We start from the raw sequence: 12,561 nt of genomic DNA, 5'->3' as shown, positions 1-12,561 counted from the left end.
TCTCTCAACTTCTACATTTTCTTTGATTTTTTTTTTGATATTTTTCTTCATTTTCTTCTTTTTTCTCAATTTTTATTATTTTTGTTTTTTTCTTCAATTTCTTCCATTCAAGTTACATATCCTGAGTAAGAGTTGACACTATCACATTATAAAGGAAGATTTACGACTTTTGAACAATAAGCTACGTTTCATGGGCAAGAGTTGACACTACTACATTGTAGAAGCAAGACTTATGACTTTCAAATAACAAGTTATGTTTCATGGGAAAGAGTTGATACTACCACATTGTATTTTGATTTATGAGATGTTCTACAACTATTGCCTTAGAGGTAAGACTTAGCTTAAGGACTTTCAAGCAACAAATTATGCCACATAGGCAAAAGTTGACTCTACCATGTTATGTTTTCATTTATGAGATGTTCTACAACTATTGCCTTAGAGGCAAGACTTAGCTCAAGGACTTTCAAACTACAAATTATGCCACACGGGCAAGAGTTGACTCTATCACGTTATGTTTTCATTTATGAGATGTTCTATAACTTTTGTCTTAGAGGCAAGACTTAGCTCAACGACTTTCAAACAACAAATTATTTCCCACGGACAAGAGTTGACTCTACCACGTTATGTTTTCATTTATGAGATGTTCTACAACTATTGCCTTAGAGACAAGACTTAGCTCAAGAACTTTCAAACAACAAATTATGCCCCACGGGCAAGAATTGACTCTACAACCTTATGTTTTTATTTATGGGATGTTCTACAACTATTACCTTAGAGGCAAGACTTAACTCAAGGACTTTTAAACTACAAATTATGCCCCACGGGCAAGAGTTAACGCTACCACGTTATATTTTCACTTATGAGATGTTCTACAACTATTGCCTTCAAGGCAAGACTTGGCTCAAGGACTTTCAAACTACAAATTATGCTCCATGGGTAAGAGTTGACTTTACCACGTTATGTTTTCATTTATGAGATGTTCTTCAACTATTGCCTTAGAGGCAAAACTTAATTAGCTCAAGGACTTTCAAAACTACAAATTATGCCCCACGGGCAAAAGTTGACTCTACCACGTTATATTTTCATTTATGAGATGTTCTACAACTATTTTCTTAGAGGCAAGACTTAGCTCAAGGACTTTCGAACTACAAATTGTGTCTTACGGGGAAGAGTTGACACTACCATGTTATGTCTTTATTTATTGAACATTTTACAACTCTTGCCTTAGAGGCAAGACTTAGTTCAAGGACTTTCAAATAATAAATTATGCCTCATGAGCAAGAGTTGACACTACCACGTTATGTCTTCATTTATGCGATACTCTACAACTATTGCCTTAGAGACAAGACTTTGCTCAAGGACTTTCAAATAATAAATTATGCCCACGGGCAAGAGTTAACACTACCACACTATGTCTTTATTTATGAGATATTCTACAACTCTCGCCTTAGAGACACGACTTATCTCAAGAATTTTCAAAGAACTTCGTAATAACAATTCATGCCCTTAAATTTGCTTTGATGTCAAAAAAAGAAAATTCCTTTATGGATTATGCAATTTTTTATTTATTAGCAAAATATAATAGAAGTTGAGAAAACAAAAAAAAGCGATCAAACAAAATAAAGAAATAAAAAAAAAAGATTGAGAAAAAAAAGAAAAGAAAAAACATAAAGATGAAGAAAAAAGCGAAGAATTAAAAATATTGAGAAAAATAAAAATGAGAGGAAAAATAAAAATAAAATTTGAAAAAAATGAGGGAAAAAAAGAGAACTGAAAAAAGAAAAAAAAGATCAAACAAAGTAGAGAAAAAAAAAGAGAAAAAACAGGCAAGAAAAAAATAAAGATTAAGAAAAAAGCGAAGAATTAAAAAAATTGAGAAAATAAAAAATGAGAGGAAAAAATAAAAATAAAGTTTGAGAAAAATAAGGAAAAAAAAAAAGAACTGATAAAAAACAAAAATAAAAGAACAATAAAGGTTAAAAACAAATGAATTAAAAAAGAAAAAAATAGATAATTTTTGAGAAAGAAAGAAAAAAGAAAAAAATAAAGTTTGAGACAAATGATTTAAAACATGAAAATAAAATTAAAGGAAAAAAATAAAAAGTGAAAATAATAAAATTAAAGAAAAAATAAAAAAGTAAAAAAATAAAAAATAGAATAATAACTTAAAGTAAAAAATAAAAAGTGAAAAAAATAAAAAATAAAATTTGAGAGACAAATAAGTATAAAAAGTTATAAAAATATATTTGAGGTGTAGAGGGTTAAAATGTTACTTGTACTATACTTAAAAAGTAAGGAAAATTTTCTTTAAATACATTTTTATTGGGTCAAATATCTAAAGTCACTCGTATTTGAATCTATCACATGCAATTTCCTGTATTACGGACAAGCATCACAAAGTACTCGTCACAGAGCCCTGAAACGCGTTGTCTTAGGGCCCAAACCTCTTCCATGAATCCATCGGCCCCTTGAGATGCGTCAGGCAGAAATTCACTAGGCTGCCAACATTTTTCTACGGGCTTGCGAAGATCGAGGATGCTTTCAGAAACCCAAGATTCTAAAGACTTGAAGACTTCCAATTTTTCTGGTGGCATTGAGTGGGTAATCTGATGGCGTGATGGAGAGACCACCGCAAAGACTGGTGATAACCTTCGCCATGCAGTGGTTTTGCGATAAGGTGTAGTGGTTGTAGGGCGTGGCAACGTCCACAAAATCGATGAGTGATGAATTGGGCGAAACTTGTGGAGTGCAATGGCTAATGAAAGTTAGTAGAGTGTTTATAAATTAGATACGTGATGAATATTGTTTATAGGGAGATCTTATTTAAAAGGATTATTCATTGATTTTTTCAACTTAAAGTTTGGTGGCTAGCCTAATTCATAAATGACAATTTTTCTTTACCGAAAAGGACACTCTATATACTTTTTAAAACAAATAGCCCAAATTTTATATCTTTTTAAAAAGTGACCTATCAAGTATACTATTTCTATTTTATAATCATTTTCTAATTTGAGTCATTTAGTTCAGATATAGTTTATATATAATATTGATACAATTCATAAATAATATTGATACAGTTTTCAACTTGGATCATTCAACCCTTTAAAAATCTTTTAGTTTTTTTTTGCTATGAATTTTTTAACTAGAAAAATATTCTGTTTTTTTTTTTATTGTTTAGAAATAACAATTAAATATAATTATATAAAAATGATATAATTGTTATATAGAATATGCATATATCTATATAAGATATATGTATCAAATATGTATATGTATAAAAAATATATAAAAATATATAAAAGACGTATAAAAATTATATAATTATTATATAAAATATGTTAAAAATAGTTTAATTATTATATAAATTGTGTATCAAAACTGTATAATTTTCGTATGTAATATTTATATGTATAAGATATGTATAGAAATTATATAGAAAATGTGTATAGAACATGCCAGCATTTTGAAATGACAAAAAAGTGAAATTTAAATTTCATGAACATTTTCGTGGAAATAGTTTAATTTGAAGTGTCGTTTTTGTCCTTCCCCCTTTTCTTTAAGGGAAAATTTCAAAAGTAGCAACTCTATAGCCTTAATTATAACTTTTATAGCAACAGTTTGATAATTATGAAAAATAGCAAATTGTAGTTTGTATTTAAGTAAAATGTTGCTATATAAATACATATATAAATTGAATAGTAGTTCCTATTTTAACGTCTATCAGTTAGAGTTAAATCAGGAAAGTAACCGTCCTTAATTCATGCTACATTTAATTATAAATATTTCATTTCCTAATATGACTCTTCTATTTCTCTTCTTTTTTTATCCTTTTCTGTTTTTTTCTTTTTTTTCTCTAATTTTTCGTTTTCTTATTATTTTCCTTTCTCATACTTTTCTTTTTCTTTTCCTATTTTCATTTTTTTATCATTTTATTTTTTTATTTTAATTTCTTTTTCTTTTTCATTTTTTTTCCACTTCATTTTGACTCTTCTATTTCTCTTCTTTTTTTATCCTTTTTTGTTTTTTTTTCTTTTATGGTTTCTTATTTGTTTTCCTTTCTCATATTTTTCTTTTTCTTTTCCTGTTTTCGTTTTCTTTTTTCTTTTTCCTATTTTTTTTATTTCTTTTATTTTTGATTTTATTTTTACACTTATATTTCTAGTTTTTATTTCTCTTTTTTTTTTTTTAGGTTTTCACTCCATTTTCTTTGAATTTTTCTTTTTTCTTTTTTTCTTTTTCTATTTTTCTTTTTTCCGCTTTTTTACTCTTCTACCTCTTACTTTTATTTTTAAAAGATACATTTATATCACATATGCATATTCAAAAAATAGATAAAATATATAGACATACAGATCTGCGTACATATTTACAGTAAAAAACATACATATATATCTGCATATGTATTTACAGAAACACATATCTGACTCATATGTATGTATAAACATATAGGACACAAAGTCTCTATAACAAAAAGTGACATAATACATTTACCTAATTGTGCTTGAACTACACATTTCTTCTTCATGATATAAACATCAAAAATATTATTATGACGGAAAAAATGCATCATCCATAAATACATATGCATTAATCATAAATACATATGCATTATTCATAAATAGATATGCATAACTGGAAAAATACATATGCATTAGTCATAAATACATATGTACATTGAAAAGGTACATATGTATCATTCATAAATACATATGCATCTATAAAAACCTAAGCAGAACTAAAAATATATTTCCAAATCAATAATATAGCATGCATCCCCATAAAAACATATGAATAACTAGAAAATACATATGTTTTATTCAAAAATGAGAAGTTCAGTAAGACCATAGTTTAGTTTGGCTACAAAAGGTGTGCTTCCGATCACACACATTTCGTAATGTAATAAAGGGTGAGAAAGTGAGCCAGATCATAATAAATGTTTGGAATATTGTGGTCACTGGTGATGATGTTGATGAGATTGCAAGATTGAAGGCTTACCTGAGCCGCACCTTCAACATAAACTTGGCATGCTAAGGTACTTCTTAGACACAGAGATTTTCAAAATCTATAAGAAGTAGAGCCATCTCTCAAATTATGTCCTTGATTTGAATATAACAGGGATGTTAGGTTGTAAGGCCGCAATTAGCCATATGCATATCTGAAAAATACATATGCATTAGTCATAAATACATATACAATCTGGTAAAATACATATGTATTATTCATAAATATATATACATAACTGAAAAAATACATATGTATTACTCATAAATACATATACACAACTGAAAAAAATACATATTCTTTCTTTTCATTTGACATCCTCTTTTTCACATATTTTTGCACTTTTTGGGATTTTGGAGATGAAGGTTACGTTTTCTCAATATTTTTCGTTTCATGATTTTTTCAATATTTTTGGGCTCGTCAGAATGCTTTGATCTCACATCTTCTATGTCAACTTCTCTGTTCAACTGAATAGGAGTAGAAATCAACTTAACATAAAACCCCACAATCTTTCAACAACAAAAAATCACAAAAATTCATCAAAAAACGTAGGAAAAGTTACATCAGACCTCCATCAAATAACGTATCCATCCATTATAGCAGACCTGGAAAATCTTTTAACAAAAAAAAAAATCACAACCCCCCTCCCCCCTAAAAAAAAAACCAAAGCAGACGGATGAAGAAAAAAATACGAAAAAATAAAAAAATATAAATTATATGAAAAGATAACATGCAAATACTGTAAATATCAACTTACCTTATTTGATGGATCATAATTTTAAAAAAAGTGGAGTGAAATATGGGAGAAAATTGAAAAATATGGAGTGAAATCTGGGAGAACATTGAAAAAAGTGAGGTGAAATATGAAAGGGAATTGAAAAAAGTTGAGTGAAAATAGGGAAAAGTAAAAAAGTTGGTGAAACTCACGCAATATAATGATTAAAATATTGCTACTTTTGCTATTACTTGTAATTTTGAGATAGTGTTGTGATTTATTGTAATTTAAATCTTAAATATGTTAGTTTTTGTAATTTTCCCTTTCTTGAATCATATTTTGGACCACATGGGCCCTTAAAAGAAAAAATGATCCAAACGTCCCAAAACAATCAAAAGACATAATATAATGGAAAAAAATTTAAATAAACATTCTTAGATGATTTAATGCAAGATATAATAAAATTTTTTAGATGGTAAATTATAGCAAATTTTTGGTATACAAAAGAAAATATTATTTCTGTTTTAACTAAAAATAAAATACAAATTATGTACATATAAAGAAAAAAAAGACTTCATACCCATATACAAAGATGACAACAGGTATTATTAGGATATCATTCATCTATTTTTTTCTATCTCTAAAATGATTTTCTCTTTTTTTAATCATACCATTTTCTCTTTCATCAATTGTACCTTTTTCTCATTCTTCATTAGCATTCATACAATTTTTTTCAATCTTCATTATCAAACATACCATTTTTCTTCTTCATTACGATTTTCTTTTAAATTGATTCACCCTTATTATTTTCTTCTTCTAAAAAAATACTGATATAAATATTTATTTGAAGCAGATTTTTTTCAATCAAGTTTAAATTATATATATATTAATATAAAAAATAAAATAATTTTTTATTTTAAAATTTTTGATATATGAAATTGTTATGTAAAATGATATACAAGAATGATGCATATTTATTACTATTTTCAGTGGATGAAAATGGTATTGGAGGAAGAAGAAGAAAGATATTTAAATAAATTTTTTCGATGGTTAATATAAAAAGTCTAGATAATAATGAATTGGTATATCTTTTCCTTTTGAATAAATTTTATATGTTTTATAGCAGGTTATATACGAATGCTTGATTTTATTTTTTATATGAATGGAATAGATATATAAATTGTTTTACTTAATTTCTTTTATACCAAGTTATTTATAAACTCTATGGATTGTGATGTTCAATTAAGAAGATATACTTTAGGTTATAAATTGAATGAAATCAAATCAATTTTTTATATGTCACATTTGTATGAAAAATGTATGAAGTAGATATATAAACTGGTATCTATCGATTGTGATATTCAATTTAGGCGATACCAGTTTATATATATTAATTCCATACACTATGTACTTATCTCTTTGAACCAAGATTCTATCTCATCTATTTTCGTATTAAATCAAGGTTGAATAAACACCGCCATTTTTATACTAAAAAAAATCAAGATTTATAAAAAAAAATGATAGTACATTTGGTTCTTCAATAATGGAAGAAGTAAGAAAAACTAAAAAGATGAAATCGGTGATTATCTATGGAGGATTTTGATTGATTTTGACGAAATATATGTAGAAAAAGTATAGAATAAAATGGAACGAAAAGAGGGAGAGAGATTTGTGTACTTTGTGAGAGAAAATTGAAAAATTGTATACAAATTAGGGAGAAAATAAGGAAAAGAAGAGTTATGAAGATATATTATTGACCATATTTTACTCTTACCATGATTATCAATACAGTTATTTAGAAGAGATGGAATGCTAAATGCTAAAAAGAAGAAGATAATTATACTTAATAAATATATTTTTGAATATTTTAAAAAATATTTTTTAAAAAAATTGTCACAACTTGCAAATAAAATATTAATAAAATAATTATCTAAAAGTGTTGCTACAACTTTCAATAAACAATCTAGTATATACATCATCAAAGATAATTTTCACATAAAATAAATGAAAAAGGACATAAATAGCACTTCATATGAAACCATTGACACAAAAATGGTCATTGAATTTTCATTTCATTTCTAGCCATTTTCTGGAAGCTTTATACAGTTGATACAAATTTGATACATATTTTATACAATAAATATATAATTTTATATGAATATTATACATATATATATATATATATATATATATATATACGTATATATATTTTATATAACAATAATACAAATTCTATAAACATCAAATTAAAAAATTCATATTCTATATAACGATGATATAACTTTTATCCATAAATTCGTTGCTCTATTTTTTTTACGAACTGTATCAGTATGGTATATAGATTGTATCAATATGGTATATGAATTACACTGAATTACCTGTGCTCAAATTATAAAATGGCCATAATATGAAATTTGTTTGGGCCGACTGACCATGAATGTCCAATGACCCAAACATGAGACAATTGTTTTGAAAAATATCAGCCCATGTCCCTTTCCTTAAAATAAATAAATGATGTGTTTGATCAAACTTTAGGGAGAAAACAAGTGTTTGGAAGAGCAACTGAAGCTATTTTCAGAAATTAAAAAAACACTTTTTAAGAAAATATGCGTAAAAGAACTTTTAAAAAGTTTGATCAAACACTAAAAGGTCGTTCAATTACTGGTTAGAGTTATGGTGGTATTAATAATGTATATTTTTATTCAGGTCATAGAAATAAAAGCATTAGTTATGCGGATATTAGTAATTCGGGGTTTAGTTATGTTGAATTTAGTTATACATAAATTATTGCTATAATAACTATTAATAAATATTATTGAAACATCCCGGATTTTGGTCCTTGAAATTTTTTTGAGCTTTTAAACTCACTTCATAGACTACGACTCTTTTTATGAGTCGTAACATGTCATTGGGGTTTTAAGGATCCAATCATAGCCAGGCCAGTGTTCTAGCCTGATGTTACTTATGTGATTACAACTAGTGGTTACGAGTCGTAAAGACTTAAAACAAGTCGTATAGTCCTATCGATAGCCAAACCAGTGTGTGCTCCAAGTGTTTCTATCTTGACTACGACTTGAACCCTGTGAGCCGTAGGGTCATCTGACGAGTCGTATGGTATGAATTGTAGGGTCACTAGAGAAGGGTCTTTCAGCTACTATCTTGACTGCTACTCGTGGTAACGAGCCATAACGTGTCCTTACGAGTCGTATAGTGACTCGTACTCACTTGCGATAATTATTTAGCTTTTAATTAAGGGCACTTTGGACATTTTTTCTTTTCCCCAAATCAAGACCCACAACTTAAAACCCCTTTAAGGTGTTATTACACTCCAAAACAAATCAAAATTACTTCAGGTCAAGATACTTAGGGTTTCCAAGAAGTTGATGAATTAGAGCTTCCAAGGGCAAAATTCTCTCTATAACTCTTAATATTTCAGGCATGTGACTGTACCCCCAAATTTGTTTTACTTAAAGCTTGAAATTATATGATTGTTTATATGGATTTGAACATGTGTTTTTACATGGGTTGAGGGTTTTGGAATAAATATTTCTTAAAATATTTTTTCATGATTTATTATGCATTGTTCATGTTATATATATGGTTTTAAACTTGTGGGGTTCATGATCATGGTGAATAAACTAAGGGATTATGATTTTCCAAAATTTTGTGATTATTGACAATTGAATTGGTAATAACCCTAATCCAAATTTTGTGAAAGTGGTTTTGAGTATGAGTAAAATTGCAGTGAACTACTTTCAAAATAATTGCATAATGTAAAGAGGTTATTGAAACATAATGGTTTGATTTAATGAACAAAGGGAGTCGGTGTTCCCCACCTTTTATTAATGAACAAAGGGAGTTGTTTTCTAGAGTTAATGGAATTGTAATGGCATGATGATATTACCTTGCAAGTGTAGTTGGTATGACAATACCAACAACTTATGCCTAAATGTGTATTATGGTTTAATAAATGAGAATGTGTGATAAATGTTTTAATGAGTCTTAAAGAATATTGTGTAGCTGGGACGTTAAAGTAGCGGTCCCAAGCGACCAATACTAGAAACTATGTTTGCCGACACGGGGGTCTAAATGGCCTGGGGTTTGAGTCCCCTTACTTGTGACTGGGTAGTTCGAGTCCATCATACTATATGATTGGGAGGTTCGAGTCATCCATATTATATTACATGATTGGGTGCTTATAACCTTTAGTATATGATTGGGAGGTTCGAGTCCCTCATGTATATATATAAGATTATTCTCTAATTCATGCGGCTACACGCACTGGGGCCCAACCAGGGGGTGAGAGATGGGGCTCATATAGCCTGTGGGTACTGTTATATAATGGTTAAGCTACACAATTTTAGCTAAAATTTTAAAGTGCATGTTAAGCCTTGTTCCCTATCTCTGTATTTTATATAAGTATGTATGTATGCACACATGCATGTGAACATATATATTGGGTTGAACTGGATTTTGAATTGTCATTACTTCATCCTTATCCCTGAGTTATATGCTAGTGTTTAAACCACTAATATTTTTTGGATGTTGTATCCCCATACGATACAGGGTCTGAAGGCAATCCTACCTTTTTTACACAGTGCTAGGCGGATCAGCTCGGTTTGTCGATCGTTTGCGGTGAAGTGGTAAGCTTTCATTCTATGAAAGACATGATCATTTCATCAGTTTTCTTTCATAAACTATAATTAACGAGTTTGCATTAACAATATCTTTGTCACTGTCATTGTCATTGTCAAGGTCGGGGGTATGTCCCGACGTTAATTATTTTCAAATTAGTAGAGACTTTGTGGATATTACTATCAATTGGGTATGGATGCTGACATTCTTAGATGTCTTTGAGTTTATTACTTTCCTATCTTGTTATATATTTGGAATTTAGCCACTGCTAGGTGTTATGTATTTGTTGACTAGGTAAATAGGGTGGTCTCTGATCCTCGGTGGACTTAGGATACTCGTTACGGCCAGGCCCTGATTTGGATTGTGAAAAAGATGGTATCTGAGCCTAGATTTGGTATCATTGGGTGGCCATAAAGTCATGTCAAGCAGAGTCTCTTTTATTGGTGTGTAGCATGGTAAATTTGTAAGAGAGAGATTACAAGACATTTAGGAATGTTTTTCTTTCTTGTGATTTACTTTTGGGTTGTCGAGTCTAGGGTGTTGAAATCTCCTCTAATTTTTATTTTTTCACTTTTTAGATCACGTCTCCTAAAAGTTCTGATGCTCATAGAAGCTGTTTTATGCCACTTGAGGACAATGTGGATAAGATTTGTCCTACTTACGGAGTTCAAACTCAGTCTAGGGTCACTGCTTCTGATTTCCATAGTCGGATTCCACCGATCCCTATTGATCTTTCTCTCACAGGTGAAAATCTTACTCAATCACCTTTAGGATATATTACTAATGCTGAGTTCCACCATTCTATTCATCCGTTCACCTAATTGGTGATATTTCAATCACGTCAGTCGGGTCCTACGGGTGCTCCTGTTAGTTCTTCTGAGGCCACAAGGGTTGGCCAATTTATAAGGCTGAATTCTCTGACCTTTACTTATTCTAAGGTTGATGAGGATCCTCAAGGGTTCATAGATGAGATAGAGAAATTTTTTTTATATGATGCATGGATCTGATTTCGAGGGTGTAGAGTTTACTTCATAGCAGCTAAAGGATATGGCATATCAGTGGTATGAGGAGTGAGACAATTCTAGGGGTGATGATGTAGATTTGGCACTATAGGATGAGTTTTCGAATGCCTTTTTGGATTGTTTTTTTCCTTAGGAGTTGAGAGAGGCTAAAAGTTGAGGAGTTCATGAATCTGAAATAGGGTAGGATGAACTTGAAAGGGTATGCCTTGAAATTTCACCAGTTATTCCATTTTGCTCCTGGGCTAGTGTATTTTATGAGAGCTAGAATGAGAAAATTTACTTTTAGGTTATCCCGTAATCTAATTTTAGAGAGCAAGACTAGATTGTTGAACAAAGATATCCATATCTCCCGAATTGTAGTGTATATGCAATAGGTCAAGGAGGAAAAGAAGAAGCAGGCAAAAATTGGGGAGAGTCAAAGTACGAAGTTTCGGTATTCGAATCAAAGTCGAGATCACCATCAGAGTGGTAAAGATGCTAGAAAATAGTGTAAGAAGAAGTGGGGCAATTTTAATTCTTATTCTACGACTAGTGATCCATATCCTAAGTCATTCGGTGATTACCATTTCTAGAATAGTAATGGTCCCAGGGCATGCGGTATCTAGTCTCAGGCTAGTGGAGCTCACTCAACCCCGTCTTATCCCCCTTGCTGATTCTGTAGGTAGGTGCATCATGGATTTTGTGAGGAGGGAAGAAACAAGTTCTTTAAGTGTGGTCAATTGGGCCACATGTATAAGAGCTGTCCTTTAGGTGATGTTGCGATTAGGCTAATAAGGTCTCAGTTGCTGCTTCTTCAACTCCTGTACCAAAGGGTGCTACTTCTGGCTCTAGCACTGTCGAAATTGCCTTTATGCTCTTACCATTCTCCAGGAATCTAAGGCATCTCTAGATATTGCCATTGGTATGTTACAACTCTTTTCTCTTGATATATATTATCTACTTAATTTGGGGCCTTCACTTTCTTATGTGAGCCCATATGTGGCTGTTTATTTCAATTTTGGTCCTAAGAGTATTTCAGACCCAAAGTCCTAGAGGTACATTGTAGAAGTTCAGTGTCCCCACTTGGATGTGAGAAGTGGTGAACATGGATTTTGTGACAGGGTTGCCTCAAACGCGTCGTCAACATAATTTGATATGGGTCATTATGGATAGAATGACCAAATCAACTCATTTCTTTCCAATTCATAC

At 30.1% G+C, this 12,561-nt stretch overlaps 1 pseudogene; it reads right to left on the bottom strand.

Annotated features, from left to right (window-relative positions):
- The window catches only part of LOC107854638, a 5,115-nt pseudogene extending 2,350 nt beyond the window's left edge, over nt 1-2,765 (bottom strand).
- Nucleotides 2,766-12,561: the final 9,796 nt, after the last annotated feature.

The sequence above is a fragment of the Capsicum annuum genome, unplaced genomic scaffold (genome assembly GCF_002878395.1).
Source record: "Capsicum annuum cultivar UCD-10X-F1 unplaced genomic scaffold, UCD10Xv1.1 ctg5038, whole genome shotgun sequence".
Lineage (NCBI taxonomy): Eukaryota > Viridiplantae > Streptophyta > Magnoliopsida > Solanales > Solanaceae > Capsicum > Capsicum annuum.
Note: the sequence above shows the minus strand (reverse complement) of the source record. Positions and strands in the feature narration are given on the sequence as shown.